This window comes from Setaria italica, chromosome IV, assembly GCF_000263155.2.
Source record: "Setaria italica strain Yugu1 chromosome IV, Setaria_italica_v2.0, whole genome shotgun sequence".
NCBI classification, from domain to species: domain Eukaryota; kingdom Viridiplantae; phylum Streptophyta; class Magnoliopsida; order Poales; family Poaceae; genus Setaria; species Setaria italica.
The window spans coordinates 33,600,511-33,606,827 of record NC_028453.1 but is presented as its reverse complement, the minus strand read 5'-3'; positions in this window follow the sequence as shown (position 1 = coordinate 33,606,827).

Below are 6,317 nucleotides of genomic sequence, written 5' to 3'. Positions count from 1 at the left end.
AAAAGATGTATTAGTGGATTGGCTGATTTAATGTAAAGATGACCGGCTATGAACAGCTGATGATCATGTAGCAATTGTAACAGAAACCACTGGAGTAACCTAAACAATACTACAGAGACAACACTTGGAACAGATCTAATCGGCTGCCTGATAATGAACAAAATATTGATATAGCCGACAGTTCATGCCGCAAGCTGGATAACTGGTGATAAAAACTAAAATAACAGATAAAACCTATAATTCTAGTAAATATCGATAACTAGTGAATAAATCTAAACGAAACAACAACGATGCGCCTGAAGTTAAAGCTCAGATATTACTCGATACGTGGAACTTACAAATTGGCCGGAGGTCGTGTTGATGTAGCCCTGCCAACTCGTACGAACTCGTGAAAAGAAAGAGAGTTTGGCGAAGTCGCCTACTTGAAAGTAAAATCGCGTGAAAAAAAGTAGATTTGTATTGATGATTGTTGGTTGTTCTACAAGCCTCACAAGGCACCTATTTATACCCTGTTACAACTGATTTCCTAATCTACTACGATTTTATCTCTTATTCAAAATAACAAATATTTACATACGGATACAACTCGCATCGGAGTCGAACACCAATCAATCCTCTATGGGCCAACTCTGTCTTTACTTAGTTACCGCCTTGGCCCATTTAGACCCATATCGGCCGAGCTGCTCTGGCTTTCAATCGGCCAGTCTCCATCGACTTCATTGGCTAATCGGCCGAAACACTGTAGCTTTATCAGCCGATTTCCCTAGCCACAGCCTCCTATTTGACTGCGTCGGCCAATCTTTTCTCTTCCTGACGCTGACCCTAACACGTGTCATAAACCGATGTCAACTGTATAAAGTTTAAAAGAAAATTTTTTACTTTTTAGAATGTAATAATTACTAAATTAGCTATAATAATATATACTATATACCACTGACTCGTAATATTATATTTCTGATCGGTGAGGTAGTGGTTAAGAACGAACACCATCAATGAGGCACATTGCACTGTTCCACACCGATCGACTACTGATGGATTATTGTCCAGAAGTGGTAAGTAGCCATCGTTTGCGATCCGGATTCCGATCGATCGATCGATTGATCTCTCAGCATCTTGGGCAAGATCTCCTCAATCTTCGGAGATCGATCGATACACAAGGACGATGGAACCTGTCGGCTGTGGCGTGCATGCATAGCCATCTATGGGGGCGTTTGGATGTCAGGGGCTAAACTTTAGCCCTGTCACATCACACGTTCAGATGCTAATTAGGAGGACTAAATATGAGCTAATTAAAAAACCAATAGCAGAACCCATAGGCTAAATCGCGAGACGAATCTATTAAGCCTAATTAATCCATCATTAGCGAATGGTTACTGTAGCACCACATTGTCAAAATCATGGACTAATTAGGCTTAATAGATTCGTCTCGCGATTTAGCCTAGGGGTTGTGCAATTAGTTTTGTAATTAGACTATGTTTAATACTCCTAATTAGTGTCCAAACATCCGATGTGACAGGGGCTAAAATTTAGCCCCTCCCTGCCAAACACCCCCTATATGTGCCATGCGTCTTTGAATCGGTCAACTGCTGCAGCTGCGTCACTAACCTGGACTTGATCGAACCGGCGGCTAGTTGATGGTTAAGCTACTGGCACATTAAAGCAGAGATCGATGCTTCAGCGAGATTGAGTTCATCGATCCTGGCTCGACGACGATGCTCTCAGCTCTCCTGACAGATCCGATCCGATCCGATCTGATTCGATCGCTCCCTTCACTCACTGACCTGTGGTCAATCGATCGATCGATCGCTCTCGTCGTTGGAGATGGCTAGAAGTTGGACGTGACCTAGCAAGCAGGCAGAGATCGCTAGCTCGATCGCGCGACAAGCCAGAATAATTCAGATGGATCGGATACGGGCGAATCTTGGACGAAGCGTATCGGCCGGACAGCGAAAGTGAACCATGCATGCATCATCCTGATCGACTTCATTCATGCTAGCTGATCAGTCTCTGTTCCGGGTGGTCTGGCTCTGGCCTGGCCTTCTAGAAAACCGGCGGCTCTCTGCTGGTGTCGTGTCAAGAGGGAGTTCATTCAGAGTTGCGAGTCTTTTCTGTCACTCTTTATGCATTAATTCTTGGAGACCAGATCACTTGATCGAACGGATCGGAAGGATAAGAGCCTCGATCGTCTACCTGTGCACAGTGCACTCCAAGGAAACGAAGCCATCTGCGGCCGTTTCGTCATCGATCAGATCGCCGTGGGTCAAGTGGTCTGGATATCTAGCTAACGTAACGTCTCGATCAGCTAGCACCTAGCAATTCCACACACACGCAGGTCAGGTGCCGTTTTCTCCTCGGAGAAATTAAACAGTCGAGTCCAGTTCTTCCGATCCCTGTCGCACACGTACAGTCGTTTGGGATCGGACATTCGTGCGCGCTGGTCAAGCTGCATATCCGTAGCAAGATATGCCCACGAAAGAATCATATGTTCATTCATGCGGAATGGAAACATATTCCTGACACGTCGTCGTCCGTCGCCGATCGATAGATCTGCAGCAGCTAGCAGGTTTCTTAACTTCAATTCTCATTAATTTCTCCCGTCAGGAGATCTTGGCAAAGAGTTTGCACGCGCCACATTCCTATCTATATGTTTTTTGCGAGTACTCACAAGTCACGCGTCGACATTTGAGACGACTGATCGATCGACCTATGACTATTTCGATCGCTAGCACTTGACACGTTCGTTCCTTCTCGTTTACAAATATAGTATAGAGCTATAGAAAGAATCGAATTGAAGACCATTGCACCAGCAGCAGCTGCTGCCGAGAATGTCAAGGCGACAGGATCCGGTCAGGATGCATGCTCGACACAGATGTGATGGACAGACATGTGGTCTGGAATGGATAGATTGTGTCGAGATCGATCAATAGACCATGCATCATCTATCTGCAGATCTGACGCGGATCCTATTATGTAGATAAATAAACAAGATAACCTTACCTTGACTGGACTAAAGATACTACGTACTTTTCATGCAGATAACCTTGACATACAGGCCAGTTAGAAGAAAGATCAAGTAGCTAGCTAGCTATAGTGACGATCGAAGACGAACACTGCCAAGATCCGCCGAGGATCTCGATCGATCGTCACCACCAATCATACTATATGCATCCATTGACTTGCTGATATAGCTAGTTAGAATAGAATCTTTCGACGACGATGCGTGCAGCTGATTTCGGTTTTTGTTTTTCGTTGTAGAGACTGCCCGTGCCAGCAGACGCGCAGCGTATCTGCAGATTCTTGTGCACACGGTGGCACCCGCGAGATTTGACGCGACGCGAGGCCATGACTGATGGACAACGTCGTCATCAGAATCCTCAGCAAGAGATTCTTCCTTCTCTGCATGCATGGTCGGGAATGCGTGCACGCGCGCGCGGCCATCCTAGTCCTAGCTGTAGCTGATGACCTCCGCGAGAACAAGGGAAGCGAAATTTGAACGCGATCCGTGCGGCAGATCCGGCGCGCGGCAGCACATGCATGCCTTCCAGTCAGATTCCAGACCCCCCAGAGCCACCACCGTTGTCGTTGCTCGCAGTGGCTGACCTTGCCTAGTTGCATGCACGCATGCATGAGAACAGCATATATGCAGTTCCCATGCGAAATTTAGCTACTGCATGCGTAAGTGCAGTGTTAGAATGAAAAACATCAAGTAAGATGAATTAAGCTAGCAAAAGTATAGTGTAAATCGTCCAGAAATAAGTAGCGACGATTCTCATATACATGTGGAGCATGCATGCATGCATACGCACTCGACATCATGCACAGTGCTACATGTCTACGTGCTGCTTGTTACTCGTTCCGTTTCAAATTGCAGGTAGTTTTGATTTTTTTAAATTTAACATTTTTATTACGTATCTGGACATAATATTTAGATAGAAAATAAATATATACATTTAAAAATATCAAAACGAACCTACAATCTGGAACAAAGGAAGTAACTTTTATATACATGTGTGCACCTGACTATATACGTAGGTAATAACCAACCATCTTTCATAACAGTGTGCATGATGCATGCACGATCCATGTGAGGAAGATCTAGCAAAGCTAAAAGCCACGTTTTTCCACGTGAAAGAGATCGTGCAGGAGCTACTAGCAGCCAACGATCCCGATCGCTCTGCTCTGTCTTCAGGCTTTACATGCTGATCGATGTTGTGTACGACAAGATCCGATCCTAGCCTGCAGGGATCCCACTGCACTGCACACACACAAAAGCTAGCTACGACCTACTCCAATCGAATCTCTTCGCATACCGTAGTGCCACTTGTCGACAAATCAAAGTGTCCATCACCTTTGTTTTGGTCTCTCCAATCGCCGTGTGTTGTCGTCACTAGTAGAGAACTGACTTTCGATGTGCCCCCTTTTGTCCCGGTTTAAAGTTGGTCTGGGACAAAAGGGGGTGCGCCACGGTAGGCAAAAATGGAGGGGAGATTTACTACCGGTTGGTATCTGCAACCGGGATTAAAGGCTGCCCTTTAGTTTCGGTTGTAACGGCTAGTTCCGAGGTGTTGGTGGCATGACTCTTTTGTCCCGGTTGGAGCCTCCAACCGGGATAAAAGGGTGGACCTTTTGTCCCAGTTAGTGTTACCAACCTGGACAAATAGTTTACTCCCGGTTGGTAATTCCAACCGGGACAAAAGGTCCATCCTTTTGTCCCGGTTGGAGCCTCCAACCGGGACTAAACTTTCAACCGGGACAAAAGGTGTTCCTTTTTGTCTCGGTTGGAGTTTTTAACCGGGATAAAAAGTCATCCCCATTATATACCAAGACAGAGGCCTTTCTTCCTCCTCCAGCCCGAGCTAGTCCACCACATAGACAGAGAGCTGAGCTTCACTGAAGCAAGGGAGGTGATGCCCGAATTTTTTTCCCTCATTTTCGTGGGAATTTCACTCAGCCAACACAAGTGTTGTGAAGGTTTGCTACTTCATCCTCTTGTTACGCTTTGATTTATGCTTTGGAGATGGAAAGTTTATTTGCTAGAATGTGATAAAGTAGAAAATGGAGAGGTATTTTGAGCTAGAATGTGAGGAAGATTGATGTGTTATATATAGTATGTATTCTTGCAGTAGGTTAAGAATGATGCTACCTTGTCTAGACGGTTTATCTTATCAAATTCAATATGGTTTTTCAAATCCATACTTGTTGAACTTGCATACCGTGTTCATCTCTGCGAGGATGTTCTCCGCCGAGCAGCAACGTATGTCAAGAAGGAGGTTTGATTCTGCAAGAAAGAGTGGATACAGACATCGTGACCGTGTCCCCTTTTTCGTAGAATCGAACCTCTTTCATGACGAAGTGCGGTGCCGCCCAGTTGAGGACATGCTCACGAGATGATCACGGTCTTCAAGTTCAACAACTTATGCAGTGCTAAGGTAAGAATTTTTGTACATAGATGGCTTCTGCTACTGGAGGAAGTGGCGATGGTGGGGGCGATCGTCGTTCCTCTTTCGGCAAGGGGAAAATCATAGTTGGCCCTCAGCATAAGCCGAAGAAAATGAGCGCGTTGGAAAAAGCAATGCTTCATTATTTGTAGAAACGTCATGAAGAAGCTGTTGCCGCGGGTCAGGAACCTCCTTTTGGTGGTCGTTATGCTCCACCCTCAGTTCCGGGTGTTTCACGTCCACTTTATGCTCCACCCTCAGTTCCGGGTGTTTCACGTCCACTTAGTACTACCATTTCAGGCGGCACAAATAAATCACAGGATGAGGCTGGGTCAGCGGAACCTTCATCTTCACCGCCCAATGATGCTTAAAGTCCTCCTAGATAATAACCAGTGGATGGCTTGTTGTATTGTATCATGTTGTTTGGATCTTTAATTTAAATATGTGTATTTGTATATATATCTAAACTTTCAGCATTATTTGCACTACAACGTTTGACATGCTTTCAATTGTGAATCCATTTTCAAGTGTAATCAATTGTCACGCGTAATCCATTTTCAAGTGTAATCAATTTTCACGCATAATCTATTTTCAAGTGTAATCAATTTTCACGCGTAATCCATTGTCAAGTGTAATCCATTTTCATGCGTAATATGATGCAGATGGACCGGTAATGGATGTATAATGCAGACAGGTGGAGCAAGGTGTTTATTGATGGCTTGCATTATTTTCTCGAAGTGGCCAAAGCGAACAAGCCAGAGAATGGGTTCGTATGTTGTCCATGCTTCCAATGCAATAACAAGAAGGACTATTTAAAGGATTCCTGTAACATTCACAAATTTCCAAATTATAGATGTTAAATATTCAACAAGGACTTTT